The sequence below is a fragment of the Trichechus manatus genome, unplaced genomic scaffold (assembly GCF_000243295.1).
Source record: "Trichechus manatus latirostris isolate Lorelei unplaced genomic scaffold, TriManLat1.0 scaffold00070, whole genome shotgun sequence".
Taxonomy (NCBI): Eukaryota; Metazoa; Chordata; class Mammalia; order Sirenia; family Trichechidae; genus Trichechus; species Trichechus manatus.
The window spans coordinates 7,162,358-7,172,316 of NW_004444006.1; the positions used below are offsets into that span (position 1 = coordinate 7,162,358).

At 38.3% G+C, this 9,959-nt stretch overlaps 1 protein-coding gene and 1 pseudogene across 2 annotated transcripts in view; one reads left to right on the top strand and one right to left on the bottom strand.

Moving 5' to 3' along the window:
- The window catches only part of TEX11 (testis expressed 11), a 523,552-nt gene that overhangs the window by 381,063 nt on the left and 132,530 nt on the right, over positions 1–9,959 (bottom strand). The gene's annotated exons all lie outside the window — the stretch shown is intronic.
- LOC101357384 (ubiquitin-conjugating enzyme E2 variant 1 pseudogene) lies at positions 8,356–9,055 on the top strand (annotated as a pseudogene). Its single transcript, XR_002824653.1, has one exon. The product of XR_002824653.1 is annotated as a ubiquitin-conjugating enzyme E2 variant 1 pseudogene (transcript).

Here is a 9,959-nt window from a genome sequence, read left to right on the forward strand (position 1 = left end):
AATTGGGGAAAAGACAGTCTCTTTAACAAATGGTGCTGGCATAACTGGATATCCATCTGGAAAAAATTGAAACAAGACCCGTACCTCACACCACGCACAAAAACTAACTCAAAATAGATCAAAAACCTAAATATAAAATCGAAAACTAAAAGATCATGAAAGAAAAAATACGAACAATACTAGGAGCCCTAATACACGGCATAAACAGAATACGAACCATAAGTAAAAATGCACAAACACCAGGAAGAGAGACTAGATAAATGGAGCTCCTAAAAATCAAACACTTATGCTCATCAAAAGACTTCACCAAAAGAGTAAAAAGATAATCTACAGACTGGGAAAAAATTTTTGGTTACAAAAAATCAGATCAGCATCTAATCTCTAAAATCTACAAGATACTGAAAAACCTAAACAACAAAAAGACAAATAAACCCAATTAAAAAAATGGGCAAAGGATAAGAACAGGCACTTCATCAAAGAAGATATTCAGGTGGCTAACAGACACATGAAGAAATGCTCACGATCATTAGGCATTAGAGAAATGCAAATCAAAACTATAATGAGATACCATCTCACCCCAACAAGCCTAGCATTAATCCAAAAAACACAAAATAATAAATGCTGGAGAGGTCATGGAGAGACTGGAACATTTATACACCATTGGTGGGAATGTAAAATGGTATAACCACTTTGGAAATAGATTTGGTGCTTCCTTAAAAAGCTAGAAATAGAAGTACCATACGATCCAGCAATCCAACTCCTTGGAATATATCCTAGAGAAATAAGAGCTGTCACATGAATACATATATGAATACCAATGTTCACTGCAGCACTGTTCACAATAGCAAAAAGATGGAAACAACCTAGGTGCCCATCAACGGACGAATGGATAAACAAATTATGGTGTATCCACACAATGGAATACTATGCAGTGATAAAGAAACAACGATGAAGCCATGAAACATCTTCTAACATGGAGGAATCTGGAAGTCATTATGCTGAGTGAATTTAGTCACAAAAGGACAAATATTGTATAAGACCACTGTTATAAAAACTCAAGAAAAGGTTTAAACACAGAAAAAAACATTCTTTGATGGTTACAAGAGTGGAGAGGGAGGGAGAGGGTTATTCACTAACTAGATAGTAGACAAGAATTACCTTAGGTGAAGAGACGGACAGCACAAAATACAGGGAAGTCAGCACAACTGGACAACCCAAGCCAAGAGTTTTCCTGAATACAACCAAACACTTCAAGGGAATGAGTAGCAGGAGCAGGGGTCTGGGGACCATGCTTTCAGGGGACATCGAGGTCAACTGGCATAACAAAGTTTATTAAGACAATGTTTTGCATCCTCCTTTGGTAAGTGGCATCCTGGGTTTTAAATGCTATTGAGTGGCCATCTAAGATGCATCAATTGGTCCCAATTCACCTGGAGTAAGGAAGACTGAAGAACACCAAAGACACAAAGAAAGTATTAACCCAAGAGACAGAAAGGGCCACATAAACCGGAGACTGCATCGGCCTGAGACCAGAAGAACTAGATGGTGCCCGGCTACCACCAATGACTGCCCTGACAGGGAACACAACAGTGAGTCATTGATGGAGCCAGAGAGGAGTGGGGTGCAGAATTCAAATTCTAGTAAAAAGAGCAGACTTAATGGTCTGACTGATACTGGAGGAACCCTGGAAATCATGGCCCCCAGACTGCCAAACCAGCACTAAAAACATGCCTGAGGCCAACTCTTCAGACAAAGATTGGACTGGACTGTGGGACATAAAATGATACTCATGAAGAGTGTTCTTCTTAGCTCAGGTAGATACATGAGACTAAACAGGCAGCTTCTGTCCGGAGGTGAGATGAGAAAGCTGAGAGGGTTAGGAGCTGGTTGAATGGACATGGGAAATCAGGTGTGGAAAGGAGGAGTGTGCTGTCACAGTATAGGGAGATCAATTAGGGTCACATAACAATGTATGTATAAATTTTTGTATGAGAGAATAACTTGAATTGTAAACTTTCACTTAAAGTACAACAATAAAATTAAAAAAGAAGTATCCCTAACCATGTGTCCTATGTGCTTTATTATAGATATGAATGTATATGCATGCACACACATATGTGTATATACATATATATATATATAAAAATACATCTATATATACACACAGAGCTGTAGAGGTGAAGTGGTTAAGAGCTCAGCTACTAACCAAAAAGATCAGAAGTTTGAATCCACCAGCTGCTCCTTGGAAACCCTATGGGGCAGTTCTCCTCTGTCCTATAGGGTTGCTGTGAGTCAGAATCCACTCGACAGCAATGGTTTTGGTTTGTTTTTTGTTAGATGTGCACACATACATACACACATATATATCTATACACATATATGCATACAGACATACATATGTAACCACATATATATATTTTGGTTGTTGTTGCTATTGTTACAAAATTATATATGTCATAGCATACGCCAAAAATGTCCTTTTTTCTTGTGTACTTCTTAGTGACATCATTCACCTTGGTCAAATTTTGTGCACTTCAACCACATTCAGTGTTACCTTTCCCACTACCAAAAATAACAAGTGTGTACTATCTAGAAAGTGATTCCCCCCTCCCCATCCCCTACCCATCCCTGGTAACCACCAATGAACATTGATTTCTGTATGTGTACCAAATATTTTTTATAAAAGTGAGATCATATAATATTTGTCCTTTTGTGATTGACTTATTTCACTCAGAATAAGTTCTCTAGAATCATCAACATTATATTTTGAGAACTCATCATTATTCTTTACGGTTGTATAGTATTCCATTGTGTGTATGTATCACATTATTTTTACTCATTCATTCGCTGATGGGCACCTAGGTTGTTTCCGTCTTTTTGATACTGTTTATGCTGCAGTGAACATAGGTGTGCATGTTTCTATGTCTCTTCAATTAGATCTCTAGGGTATATACCTAGGAGTAGGATTGCTGGATCATAACGTAGTTGTATTTCTGTTTTTTTTTTTTTTTTTTTTTTGAGGAAGTGCCATACCATTTTCCATAGTGGTTCTACCATTTTACAATCCCACCAGCAGTAGATAAGTGTTCCAATCTCCCCATATCCTCACCAGCATTTGTTGTTTTCTGGTTTTATATTTGTTTTGTTTTTAATCAGTGACATTTTGGCAGGGGTGAGAGGGTATTTCACTAGTTTTGACTTGCAACTTTGTAATGGCTAGGGATTGCAAGTATATTTTCATGTGCTTGTTGGCTACTTGAATGCCATCTTTGCTGAAGTGTCTGTTCATGTCCTTTCCCCATTTTTTAACTGAGTTGTTTGTCTTTCTGTTATTGAGTTGTAGAAGTTTTCTATATATTTTAAAGATTAGACCATTATCGAATGTGTCATTTCCAAAGATTTTTTTCCAGTCTGTAGGTTTTCTTTTTAGTCTTTCGATAAAGTCTTTTGATGAGTATAACCATAAAAAAACCTGTTGCTGTTGAGTTGATTCCAACTCATGGCAAACCTATAGGACAGAGTAGAACCACTCCACAGGATTTCCAAGGAGCGTCTGATGGATTTCAACTGCTATCTTTTTGTTTAACAGCCGAGCTCTTAACCACTGCGCCACCATATTTATTTTTTAGGGGTTCCAAGTTGTCTCATTTGTCTTCTGCTGTTCGTGCATTCAGTTATGTTTGAAAATCTCTCTTTTTTTTAAATTAGGTCCCATAGTTCTATCCTTATGTTTTCTTCCAAGAACTTAACAGTTTTAGGTTTAACATTTAGGTTTTATATCCATTTTGAGGTAGTTTTTATGTATGGTGTGATGTATATGTCCTGTTCCATTTTTCTCCAAGTGAATATACAATTTTGCCAGCACCATTTGTTAAAGAGACTGTTTTCTCCCATTGAATGGACTATGATCCCTTGTTGAAAATCAGTTGTCCATAGATGGATGGATTTCTTTCTGGGTTCTCAATTCTATTCCACTGGTCTATCATTGAACCCGTACCTGGCCGATTTGATTACTGTAACTGTATAATATCCTTTGAGATCAGGGAGTGTGAGGCATCCTACTTTGTTTTTCTTCTTCAATTCAGGGCTCTTTCCATTTCATGTAAGATTGGAGATTAGTTTTTCCATTTCAGTTAACAATGTTGTGGAATTTAGATTGGGGTGCACTGTATCTGTAGATCCTTTTGGGTAGTATTGACATTTTCAGATGGTCTTCCAATCCAGGACCATGAAATGTCTTTCCATTTATGTAGGTATCTTTTAGTCCCTTGTAGCAGTGTTTTATGGAGCCTTGGTGTCGGAGTGGTTAAGCACTCAACTGCTCACTGAAAGGTTGGCAGTTTGAACCTACAAGCTGCTTCATAGGAGAAAGATGTACCAATCTTCTTCCATAAAGATTACAGCCTTGGAACCCAATGGAGCAGCTCTACTCTGTCTTATAGGGTCTCTATGAATCAGAATCGACTAGATGGCAACAGGGAGTAGTGTCTTATAGTTTTCATCATATAAGTCTTTTACATCACTGCTTAGGTTTATTCCTAGGTATTTTACCATTTTGGGAGCTATTGTAAATGGTATAGCTTTCTTGATTTCCTTTTCAGAATTTTCCTCGTTAGTGTGAAGTAACCCAACTGATTTTTGTGTGTTGATCTTGAACCCTGCCATTTTTCTGAATTCTTCTATTAGATCTAGTACCTTTCTTGTGGATCCTTTGGGATTTTCTATGTATAGGATCATGTCATTTGTGAATAACAATAGCTTCTTCCTTACCAATGTAGATGCCCTTTATTTCTCTTTCTTGCCTTATTGCTCTGGTTAGGACTTCCAGTAAAATATTAAATAAAAGTGGTGATAAAGGGCATCCTTGTCTCATTCCCATTCTCACAGGGAAGGCTCTTAGTCTTTCTCCATTGAGAATAATGTTGGCTGTTTGTTTTCCATCTATGCCCTTAATTATGTTGAGGAATTTCCTTTCTATTCCTATTTTGCTAAGAGTTTTTATCAGAGAAGGCTGTTGGATTTTGTCAAATACCTTTCTGCATCAAGAGAGATGATCATGTGGTCCTTTATCCTGCTTTTATTTATCTGACGTATTACACTGATTGATTTTCTAATGTTGAACCATCCTTGCATTCCTAGTATGAATCCCACATGACCATGATGTATGATTTTCTTAATATGTTGTTGAATTCTGTTCACCAAGATTTTTGTTAAGAATTTTTGCATCTATATTCATGAGTACTATTGGTCTGTAATTTAATTTTTTGTGTTGTCTTTACCTGGCTTTGGTATCAGGGTGATGCTGGCTTCATAGAATGATTTAGGGAATGTTCCTTCCTCCTCTATGTTTTGGAAGAATTTGAGTAGAATTGGTGCCAACTCTTTTCTTAATGTATGATAAAATATCCAACGAAGTCATCTGGTCCTGGGCTTTTGTTGTTGTTGTTGTTGTTGTTAGGAGTTTTTTGATGACATCTTCAATCTCTTTTTTTGTAATGGAGCTGTTTAGATTTTCAACCTGTATTTGTGTTAGTTTATGTAGGTAGTGTGTTTCTAGGAATTTTTTCATTTCTTCTTGATTTTCAAATTTGCTGGAATACTACTTTTCATAGTATTCTGTTATGATCCTTTTTATCTCAGTTGTACTTGTTGTAATGTCTCCAATTTCATTTCTTATTTTGGTTATTTGCATTTTCTCATTTTTTTCCTTTGCCAATTCGGTTAGCGGTTTGTCTATTTTATTGATTCTTTCACATAATCAACTTCTAGTACTGTTGATGGTATTGTTTTTTCTGTTTCTTATTTCATTTATTTCTGCTTTAATCTTTATTATTTCATTTCTACTGGTAGTGTCATGGTTAAGACTGTGTGTCAAATTGGCTGGTCCATGACTCTCAGTGTTTACATGTGATCACTCCCATGATGGGATCTCCTGTGGGTAGCCAATCAGCTGAAAGGGAGTTTCCTTAAGCATGTGACCTACATCCAAATATAAGCAGATGTTCTAGCTTTTTGCTCGCTCTGGATCCTGCAGCTGCCTCCTGTTTGTCTGACCTCTGGTTCTTGGGACTTGAGCTATCAGCTCATCTGCTGATCTTGAGGTTCATCAGTCTTCACTGCCCGTGAATGGTACAGCCCTGCTCTCTGACCTGCCAATCTTGGATTCGCCAGCCCCTGCAGTTACATGACTCAGGAGAAGCCTTGCGGTCTTGCCTGCTAATCTTGGGATTTGTCAATCTTCATAGCCTGTGACCAAGAGCCCTGCTCTATGACCTGCCAATCTTGGGTTCACCAGCCCCTGCAGCTACGTGAAACATGAGAAGCCTCTATCCTGATTCATGGACTTGGGAAGTTCTAGCCTCTACAATTGCGTGTGCGGTTTCCTTGATATAAATCTCTCTATATATATATTTATATGCTTTACTGGTTTTGCTTCTGTGGAGAACCCAGCCTGAGGCAGGTAGCTTTGGTCTTCTTTTGCTCTTCCTTTTCTATTTGTTCAAGTTATCAGGTTAAGTTAGTGATTTTGGATCTTTCTTATTTTTTAATGTACGCATTTATTGCTATAAATTTCCCTCTGAGCACTGCTTTGGTTGCATCCCAGAGGTTTTGTTATGTTATGATTTCATTCTCATTTGATTCTAAGTATTATTTAATTTCACTTTTGTTTTCTCCTTTGATTTAATAATTCTTTGGTAGTGTGTAATTTTGTTTCAATGCATTTATTTTATTTTCCTTATTCTTCCAGTTATTCATTTCTAGTTTCATACCTTTATTGTAATAGAAGATGTTTTGTATGATATCATTCTTTTTAAACTTATTGAAGTTTGTTTTGTGGCCTAAAATATGGTCTATTCTGGAGAATGTTCCACGTGCATTGGAGAAGAATGCGCATTGTGCTACCAATTGGCAGTATGTTCTATATATGTCTGTTATGTCCAGTTGGATAATAGTGTTATTCAGGTCTTCTATATCTTTATTGGTTTTCTTTCTAGCTGTTCCATCCATTATTAAAAGTGATGTATTAAAATCACCTACTATCATTGCAGATCTTTTTCTCTCTTTAATTCTACCAGAGTTTGCTTTATAAATTTTGGGACTCTAGCATTGAGTGCTTAAATAATTATAATTATTACAACCTTCTTTGTCTCTTATAATGAATTTTGACTTAAAATTTTGTCAGATATTAAAACTGCTGTGAGGAGCCCTGGTAGCACAGTGGTCAAAGCACTTGGCTGCTAACCAAAAGGTTGGCAGTTTGAACACACCAACCACTCTACAGGAGAAAGATGTGGCAGTCTGCTTCCATAAAGATTTACAGCCTTTGAAACCCTATGGGGCACTCCTACTCTATCCCACAGGGTCGCTATGAGTTGGAATCAACTCGACAGCAGTGGGTTTGGTTTTTCATCGAATATTGCCATTCCTGCTCTCTTTTGGTTACTGTTAGCTTATTATTTTTTCCCCATCCTTTGATATTCAATCTATTTATGTCTTTGTGTCTAAGGTCTGTCTCTTGCAGACAACAAATTGATGGGTCATGTTTTTTTTTTTAATCCCTTCTGCCACTCTCTTCCTCTGGCTGGTGCATTTAATCCATTCATATTCAGTGTGATCACCGACAGGTAAGAATTTGCTGCAGCCATTTTGTTATACTTTTTTTTCCTGGAGTTAATGATTTCTTTGTTTTTCTTTACTTTCTGTGCTGAGTTCTTTTGTATATGGACTTTCTTTTCCTTTCATTTATTATTGTTGTTTTTGTGATTACTGAACCTTTTTGATTGCCTTCTTTTTCTTCTTCATTTGGTGAGTAGATTTATTAATTTTCTTTGTGGTTATCATGAAGTTTACATTTAACAGCCTACATTTAAAACAGTCTGTTATATCTTCAAATACCCTTAAGTTCCTCACAATATGGAAGTTTTGTAACTACACCATTCATTCACCCTTTTGTTTAGATGTTTTCATTGATTACATTTTTGTATCTCGGATTACCTGTTGTCATTTTTTAACTTAATATAGTGTCGTAATGTCTTTACAGGTATCGGGGGATGCAGTCATGGATCTTTACCTCAGGTTGTTGTATGATGTCAGTTTTCTATCTGAAGTACTTCCTTTAATATTTCTGTAGGCTTGGTCTGGAGGTAACAAATTCTCTTAATTTCTCCTTATCTGATAATGTCCTAATTTCACCCTAATTTTTGAATGACAACTTTGATATATACTTCTTTGTTGATGGTTCTTTTCTTTCAGGCCTTTGTATAAGTCATCCCATTGTCTTCTTGCTTGCATAGTTTCTGACAAGAAACCAGCTCTTGGAAGAAGGGGCCGGCCTTCCAGCGACAGCAACGCAAGATGGCAGCCACCACGGGCTCGGGAGTAAAAGTCCCTCGCAATTTCCGACTGTTGGAAGAACTTGAAGAAAGCCAGAAAGGAGTAGGAGATGGCACAGTTAGCTGGGGTCTAGAAGATGACGAAGACATGACACTTACAAGATGGACAAGGATGATAATTGGGCCTCCAAGAACAATTTATGAAAACCGGATATACAGCCTTAAAATAGAATGTGGCCCTAAATACCCAGAAGCACCCCCCTTTGTAAGATTTGTAACAAAAATTAATATGAATGGAGTTAATAGTTCTAATGGAGGGGTGGACCCAAGAGCCATATCAGTGCTAGCAAAATGGCAGAATTCATATAGCATCAAAGTTGTCCTGCAAGAGCTTCGGCGCCTAATGATGTCGAAAGAAAATATGAAACTCCCCCAACCGCCTGAAGGACAGTGTTACAGTAATTAATCAACAAGAAAAACCACAGGCCCTCCCCTCCCCCCCCCCATTCGATTTAAGCAGTCTTCATTTTCCACGGTAGTAAATTTTCTAGATACGTCTTGTAGACCTCAAAGTACTGGAAAGGAACCTCCATTCAAAGTCAGTTTATCTTAAGATACTGTAAATGATACTAATTTTTTGTCCATTTGAAATATATAAGTTGTGCTATAACAAATCATCCTGTCAAGTGTAACCACTGTCCATGTAGTTGAACTCCTGGGATCAAGAAAGTATATTTAAATTGATTCCTATCATAACTGGTGGGGCACATCTAACTCAACTGTGAAAAGACACATCACACAATCACCTTGCTGCTGATTACATGGCCTGGGGTCTCTGCCTTCTCCCCTTTCCCCTCCCCTCGCCTTCATCCCTGTCTCCCTGCAACAGCCCTCCAGTTTGGGGTGGCTTATTAGAATAGATGTGAAGGTTTCAGGTCGCAGCCTATGGGACTACTGCTGGGTGTGTGGGGTGCTTAAGTAATGCCCCCCATTCCAAGCCATCGTCCTTCCCCACTCTTCCACTGCCACCCTTGGCCGAAGCCTAGATTGTAATCCCCTCTGCTCCCCTCTGAAATTGGCCTTTGCTGAGGAATTCAGGGCTTTCCCCATATCTTCTCTCCCCACACCTGATCGAGGGGTGCTGCTTCTTCCTTCCTCCTCCCAAAGTCCCTTCCTGCACCGTCACCACCCCACACTGTCCATGACACTTCCTTGCTTTGGCCAGAAGCCATCAGGCAAGGCTGGAAAGAGTCTCTGACCTCCCTCATTTAGTTTTGTAACCACATTGATTTATTCTCCACCAGCCTGGGACATGAATATGGAGTCCTCAGCCCTGCCACCCTCTGCTGTCACCATCAGCTGATGCGTTGTTTTAGCTCAGGTTTTGATATGGTGACAAGAACAGTCACCAGGGTTACTCAGACCTGTCAGCTTGAAGTCTTTGATGGTTAAACTTGGAGAAAGGCCACAGGAAGACACCTGTAAGCACACACGATCCCTCTGAATGTTTTCTTTTCCTGTAATTGCTTTGCTTTTTAAAATGGAAGAAATTTTAAACAAACAGGGCTTTCATTTGGTCATCCTTGCAATCCATTTGGGTCTAGTTTGGAGTCTGACAACTGGAAC